This window comes from Podarcis muralis, chromosome 3 (genome assembly GCF_964188315.1).
Source record: "Podarcis muralis chromosome 3, rPodMur119.hap1.1, whole genome shotgun sequence".
In the NCBI taxonomy this organism is placed as follows: domain Eukaryota; kingdom Metazoa; phylum Chordata; class Lepidosauria; order Squamata; family Lacertidae; genus Podarcis; species Podarcis muralis.
In genome coordinates, this window is record NC_135657.1 from 636,264 (window position 1) to 644,489 (window position 8,226).

The following is an 8,226-nucleotide window of genomic DNA, read 5'->3' on the forward strand; positions in this document are numbered from 1 at the left end:
GTCCATCCGTCTGCCTGCCTGCCTTCCCCAGAGGCTCCACCGGCTCTTCCTCTGGCCAGAGACCAGCTTCTCCTCAGAGAGGATGGAGGCTCCATCCAGAGCCACTTCTCCCTCAGTCCAGGCCTGGGTCCAAAAATCCCTCTTTCTGCCTCTCTCTCTCCAAAGAAGCCCTGTCTCACTTTAAGGCCTCTTTGGGGAAACTTCACTTTTCAGGGTCGACATTTTACTATGGCTTTATATGTGCTGGAAGCTGCCCAGAGTGGCTGAGGGAGCCCAGCCGGATGGGAGGGGTAGAAATGATAAAATAATCATCATAATGACCAATAATTTGCTCCTTTCCCTTTTCTGCCCTGACTAAAAACTCCCTCAGAAACGGCTCCTTTTCTTTTCCCGCCCAAAGTGCTGGCTCCGCCCCCTTTGACTGGCTGGGCAGCCAATCAGAGAGAGAGGCTCCGGCCCCTGGTGGCCTTTCGGGGGAACTGCACCCCCACTCCGGCCTGGCTCTGCTGTCAATCACCGGCTCCTCCCTCCTTCACCCAGAGACTTCAGATGGCAGAGGAGGAAAATGACTCTCGAGGAGGCTGAATCTCCGCCCAGCCAGAGGCGCTCCTGACCTGGCGCTTGGGGGGTCACAGGGACTGATCTCACTCACTTCTGTCCTCTTTCCCCTTTGTTCCTGGTTTGGTTTAGACCCATTCACGAACCAAGAACCCACAAACTGTACTGACCACATGCTGCGGAGATCTCTGCCCATTTTGTGATGCACAAATGAAAGAAGAAGACAGCCTATTTATTTGGGCCTATTATTCCTAAGATCCTTGTTTCTAAAGGCAGCTCTGTTTTTAATCTTTTGTTGGAAGCCGCCCAGAGTGGCTGGGGAAACCCGGCCAGGTGGGCTGGGTATAAATTATTATTATTATAAAGGCCAATAAGAAGACCCCGGACCCCGTGGTGCATCTGCCCAGCAGGACCAGAGCCCTTTAAATTATTATTATTATTATATTATAAAGCCCATAAGAAGACCCCGGACCCCGTGGTGCATCTGCCAAGCGGGACCAGAGCCCTTTCAAGAGCTACGGCTTCCTCCCAAGAATCCTGGGAACCGGAGTTTGTTCAGGATGCGCTGAGTGGACAGGAAAGCGCTCTTTCCCACAATTCCTAGAGTGGTTTAACAACCCAGCCTCCTTGCCAGGGGACTTGGGGAACCGTGGCTTGAGAGAGGGTCTCCCACTTACTCTCAGCCCTCGGAGGGGGCTGCCTCTTTCACCCCACTTGCACCCTGGGATTTATTTATCACATGTACAGACCACTTTCATCTTCCCAGGACCTCAAGGTGGAAGACGTGATTCTCCTCCTCCCTATTTCACCCTGTGAGGAAGGCGAGGCAAAGAGATGCTGACTGACTCAAGCTCACCCAGGGAGCTTCATGGCTGAGTGGCGAATCGAACCCTGTCCCAGTCCGGCACTCTAACCATTAGGCCGCCCTGCCCCTCCTTCCCACCATGGCCTCTCCTCTTGGATGGCAAGACCTCCTGTAGAAAGGAGCTGTTGGGCCCTGTCACCCCCAGGAGAGATGGCGGCCTCTCCTTCCTGGGAGGTTTCTGGGCAGAAGGTGGAGGGAGGGCCGCCTGCAATGGGGAACTGAGCAGAGATGCCTGCAGTGCAGGGGCTGGACTAGATGTCCTTTGGGTCCCCTCCGAGTCCCCAAGGCTGGGGGAGGCAGATCTGAGCGATTTCGGTCTGGGCTGCAGTTTCATGGCGGAGCTGGAAGGGGCCCCGCGGGGTCCTCAGTCCCGCAGCATCTGGACCAGCCTTTCTCCAGCTGGGGCCCCAGATGTGGCTGGACTACAACTCCCATCACCCCCCGCTAGCCAGGCCAGGGCTCAGGGATGATGGGAGTTGTAGTCTGGGGCCCCCAGCTGGAGAAACCCCCTCGCCCCCCCCTTGCAAAGCCCTGCCTGCAGGAGCCCCCCCAATAGGACCCCAGGGGGGAGAGGAGACTCACCGGAGGAGGCAAGAGGGGCCAGGGAGGGGCTCCGGAAGACCCGCCTCCCTAGCCGTCATTTCCCGTCCTCTCTAGGAATGGGGCTCAGCTGCTCTTAACCCTTGCCTAGCCTGGCGCGCCCAGCTGGTCCCTCGTTTGGGGGGAGGAAAAGGCAGGGAGCCGAGAGGGGAAAGAGGAGCCCCCTGCCCCCCCCCGGGATGTGCAGGGAAAAGGCAGGGCGAAGGGGGGGGCCTGGAGGGGATGCAGTTTCTGGCCTCTGGGGCCAGGGCTCAAGTCAGGCAGGGCCAGAGCTGTCAAGGGACCAGCAGCCTCCCCTGTCCCAGGGACAGTCTAGGGGATGTCTAAGAATCCGGGATAGCAGCGGGAAGTGGCGCTGGAATAAGGGAACTTCCCGCAAAAAAAGGGAAGGTTGACAGCTATGGATCCTGCGCCCACAGTGGCACCCAGGCACCTCCAAGCATGAGGAGAGCACCTTCTCCCCACCTTGTGCTCTGTTGCTCTAAGATAGATTGGCTCTGGCCCTGGAGGCTCCATGCAGGAAGAGCCCTGGGGCAGGTGCCTCGCGCCAAAGGGGACCCATCCGGCCCAGGATCCTGCCATAGCTGTCAACTTTCAGATTTGAAAACAAGGGATCAGCAGCCTGCCCTGTCCCAGGGACAGTCGATGGGATATCTAACAATCTGGGATACCAGCGGGAAATGGTGCTGGAATAAGGGAACTTCCCCCCAAAAAAGGGGAGGTCGTGGGGCGCAGGGGGTTTTGTGGTCTATAAGCCACTGAGACTTGGGCTGCCCAGCGGAAGGTCTGTGCTTCCAGTCCCCATGACTGAGCTCCCCTTTCTCTGTCCCAGCTCCTGCCAACCTAGCAGTTCAAAAGCACACCAGCGCAAGTAGAGAAATAGGTACCACTGTGGTGTTTCTGTGCGCTCTGACCAGTAGCGGTTTAGTCCTGCTGCCTAAATCACCCGGAAGGCTGTCTGCGGACCAATCTGCCGGCTCCCTCGGCCTGAAGCGAGATGGGCTCTGTGCCCCAGTCGCCTTTGACGGGACCTGACCGTCCAGCGGTCCTTGCCTCACCAAAAGAGGAAGGGAAGGTCCACATGTTGGTGTGAGCAGGAAAAGGGGGGCTGCCTTGGCCTCCCCTTCCCCTTTAGAGCAAGCGCCTCTGGGGCGCAAGAGGGGGGTGCTGGGTCTGCTACTGCCGCTCTCGCTACCCCTCTCCAACTTCAGCAGGAGCTGTTTATCCAGAGGGGGAAACAAGCCTGGGAGGAGACATTCTACTTCTTTATTAAATTTATATACTGCCCTATGGCCTCAGGCTTTCAGGGCAATTCACAAAATAAAACCAACCACGCAATAAAACCTCCCGCCAAACACATTTTAAAAGGGCACAGGATGTGTAACAAAGGTGCTTGGGGGAACTTCCCTGGGGAGAGCATTCTTCACATGGGGAGCCACTGCAGAGAAGGCCCCGTTCCTGTGCTGCCACTCTCTGGACCTCTCATAGGGAGAGAGGCGGTCCTTGAGGAATTGCGGTCCTGAGCTGTTTAAAGCTTAATAGGGCAAAACCAGCACACTGAATGGGCACCCAGTGCAGTCGGACCAGGATTGGTGCAATATGTTCAAACCGTCTTGCTCCGGTGAGCAACCTGGCCGCTGAATTCTGCACCAGCTGAAATTTCCGGACCGTCTTCATAGAATCATAGAATCATAGAATCATAGAATCATAGAGTTGGAAGAGACCACAAGGGCCATCGAGTCCAACCCCCTGCCAAGCAGGAAACACCATCAGAGCACTCCTGACATATGGTTGTCAAGCCTCTGCTTAAAGACCTCCAAAGAAGGAGACTCCACCACACTCCTTGGCAGCAAATTCCACTGTCGAACAGCTCTTACTGTCAGGAAGTTCTTCCTAATGTTTAGGTGGAATCTTCTTTCTTGTAGTTTGGATCCATTGCTCCGTGTCCGCTTCTCTGGAGCAGCAGAAAACAGCCTTTCTCCCTCCTCTATGTGACATCCTTTTATATATTTGTACATGGCTATCATATCACCCCGTAACCTCCTCTTCTCCAGGCTAAACATGCCCAGCTCCCTTAGCCGTTCCTCATAAGGCATCGTTTCCAGGCCTTTGACCATTTTGGTTGCCCTCCTCTGGACACGTTCGAGTTTGTCAGTGTCCTTCTTGAACTGTGGTGCCCAGAACTGGACACAGTACTCCAGGTGAGGTCTGACCAGAGCAGAATACAGTGGCACTATTACTTCCCTTGATCTAGATGCTATACTCCTATTGATGAGGCCCAGAATTGCATTGGCTTTTTTAGCTGCCGCGTCACATTGTTGGCTCATGTCAAGTTTGTGGTCAACCAAGACTCCTAGATCCTTTTCACATGTACTGCTCTCAAGCCAGGTGTCCCCCATCTTGTATTTGTGCCTCTCATTTTTTTTGCCCAAGTGCAATACTTTACATTTCTCCCTGTTAAAATTCATCTTGTTTGTTTTGGCCCAGTTCTCTAATCTGTCAAGGTCGTTTTGAAGTGTGATCCTGTCCTCTGGGGTGTTAGTCACCCCTCCCAGTTTGGTGTCATCTGCAAATTTGATCAGGATGCCCTTGAGTCCATCATCCAAGTCGTTGATAAAGATGTTGAATAAGACCGGGCCCAAGACAGAACCCTGTGGCACCCCACTAGTCACTCTTCTCCAGGATGAAGAGGAACCATTGATGAGCACCCTTTGGGTTCGGTCAGTCAGCCAGTTACAAATCCACTGAGTGGTAGCATAGTCAAGACCGCATTTTACCAGCTTCTTTACAAGAATATCATGGGGCACCTTGTCAAATGCCTTGCTGAAATCAAGGTAGACTACATCCACTGCGTTCCCTTCATCTACCAGGCTTGTAATTCTGTCAAAAAACGAGATCAGGTTAGTCTGACATGACTTATTTTTCAGAAATCCATGCTGACTATTGGTGATCACAGCATTCCTTTCTAGGTGCTCACAGACTGTTTGCTTAATGATCTGCTCCAGAATCTTCCCTGGTATTGATGTCAGACTGACTGGGCGGTAATTATTTGGGTCCTCTCTTTTCCCCTTTTTGAAAATAGGGACAACATTTGCCCTCCTCCAGTCTGCGGGGACTTCGCCTGTTCTCCAGGAATTCTCAAAGATGACTGCCAGTGGTTCTGAAATCACATCTGCCAGTTCTTTTAATACTCTTGGATGCAGTTCATCTGGCCCTGGAGACTTGAATACATCTAGACTAGCCAAGTATTCTTGTACTATCTCCTTAGTTATTCTGGGTTGTGTTTCCTCTGCTGAATCATTTGCTCCAAATTCTTCAGGTCGGGCATTGTTTTCTTTATCGGAGAAGACTGAGGCAAAGAAAGCATTGAGGAGTTCAGCCCTTTCTGTGTCCCCTGTTTGCATTTCACCATCTTCTCCTCTGAGTGACCCCACGGTTTCTTTGTTCTTCCTTTTGCTACGAACATACCCATAAAAGCCTTTTTTGTTGCTTTTAACCTCTCTAGCAAGCCTGAGTTCATTTTGTGCTTTAGCTTTTCTGACTTTGTGTCTACACGTGCTGGCTATTTGTTTGAATTCCTCTTTGGTGGTTTCCCCCCTTTTCCATTTTTTGTACACATCCTTTTTTAATCTTAACTCAGTTAAAAGTTCTTTAGATAGCCACCCTGGCTTCTTTAGGCACCTTCCATGTTTCCGTCTCATTGGTATTGCCTGAAGTTGTGCTTTTACTATCTCCCTCTTAACAAACTCCCAGCCATCTTGAACTCCCTTTCCTTTTAGTATTACTGTCCATGGGATCTCACCCAGCACTTCCCTAAGCTTTATGAAGTCGGCTTTCTTAAAGTCGAGAAATTGAGTCCTAGTATGCTTGGCTGCTCCTTTCCGCTGTATAGTAAACTTCAGAAGAGCATGATCACTCGCGCCTAATGATCCTTCCACTTCTACCCCACTAACCAGGTCATCAACATTGGTTAGGACCAGATCTAAAATGGCTGTTCCTCTTGTTGCTTCTCCCACTTTCTGGACAATGAAGTTGTCTGCAAGGGCAGTGAGGAATCTGTTTGACCTTATGCTCTTGGCTGAGTTTGACATCCAACAAATATCAGGGTAATTGAAGTCCCCCATTACTACTACCTCCCTTCCTTTTGCATGCTTGGCCATCTGTTCCAGGAAGGCATCATCTATGTCCTCCGTTTGGCTTGGGGATCTATAGTAAACTCCCACAATGAGGTCACTGTTATTCTTCTCTCCCTTAATTTTGACCCAAATGCTCTCACTTTGGCTTTGAGGTTCTAAATCTTGGATCTCTTCACAGGTATACACATCCCTGACATATAACGCCACTCCTCCTCCTTTCTTGTCTGGTCTGTTTCTTTGAAATAGATTGTATCCCTCCATTATTACATTCCAATCGTGGGATTTATCCCACCAGGTTTCAGTGATTCCTATTATGTCATATTTAGTTTGCTGTACCAGGAGCTCAAGCTCATCTTGTTTATTTCCCATGCTTTGCGCATTAGTGTACAGACATTGAAGTCCATTAATCATTCCCCCGTGTCTCTTATTTAAGGATTTTTTCCTCCCACCACTAGGTCTGCATGCTCTTTGCTCCATTCGGTCTATGACATTTGGATGATCATCTTCATCAATTGATAGACTCCTACCTTCAGGAGCACTGTCTCCCTCCCCCACATTAGTCAGTTTAAAGCCCTCCTGATGAGGTTTCTGAGATTTTTTGCAAAAACATTCCTCCCAACCGTTGTGAGGTGCAGCCCATCGCTTGCCAGAAGTCCATCTTCAAGAAACTGCAGTCCGTGATCTAAGAATCCAAATCGTTCCTGTTTACACCATTTGCGAAGCCAGTTGTTCACTTCCACTATTTTTCCCTCTCTCCCTGGGCCACGTCGTTCAACTGGGAGGACAGATGAGATGACAATTTGTGCATTTAATTGCTTCAATTTCCTGCCCAGAGCCTCGTAATCTCTTTTGATCTTCTGGAGGCTATTGCTTGCAGTGTCATTGGTTCCCACATGAACCAAGAGGAAGGGGTATTTGTCAGTGGGTTTTATGATTCCTTGCAGTCGTTCAGTTACATCTTGGATCTTAGCCCCGGGGAGACAGCACACTTCCCGAGACATCTTGTCAGGCCCACAGATCACTGCTTCTGTTCCCCTCAGTAGGGAATCCCCTATCACCACCACACGCCTCCTATTAGGTCTGGTCGGGGTTCTTCTGTGAGCTGTCCGTTCCAAGGTCGCCTGGACATTCCCTGAGGACTGCCTTTGCTGCTCGTCTTCATATACCTGATCGACTGTAATGAGGGAGAGATCCTCAAATGGAGTCTGCTCTTCGTCTTCCATGGTAGGGGAAAGGACCTCAAAGCGATTGCGTATTTCTAAACAATCAGAGCGAACCCTGGGCCTCCTACTTCTTTGAGTCACGTTTCTCCATATATCTGGCTCCTGTGTTGGTGAACTAGCCACCTTCTCAGGGGAGTCCCCTGTCTCTTCCTTGGTGGAGACGGTGTGCTCTGTTGCTTCCAAGAAGAGTTCCAGGTCTCTAATCCTTTGGAGCGTAGCTACACGTTCCTCCAGTTGCTGGACTTTGTCTTTTAAGAGGGCAATCAACATGCAATTGCTGCAGGTAAAGCTGCCTGCAACCTTTGGCAAGATGGCAAACATTGCGCAGGAACCACAGGCGACTGCAGCTGTTCCCTCACCCTCCATCTTGAGAACGTGTCGTTGGGGGTGACTACAGTGGTCCTCTATCATTAAAAGTGTGGAGACAGGACAAATAAATCCCCCCAAAAAAACCTAGGTCTCCCCCAACAAATGTTTGAGACTAGCTCCCCTAAATCTAAAATATGGATCAAACTGCGCGCGCCGCTAGGCGCGCGCCGCTGCCCTAAAACTCTGATAAGCTCCTCCCACAGCTAATCACCTACCTCAACAGAAGCCCTGCCCCCTCTGACCTTTGCACAGAGAGAGCAGCTAAACAGCCACAAGAAACTCACACAAGAAAACCCTTTTTGTTCCTTCTTCAGCTGCTGCCCTAAAACTCTGATAAGCTCCTCCCACAGCTAATCACCTACCTCAACAGAAGCCCTGCCCCCTCTGACCTTTGCACAGAGAGAGCAGCTAAACAGCCACAAGAAACTCACACAAGAAAACCCTTTTTGTTCCTTCTTCAGCTGCTGCCCTAAAA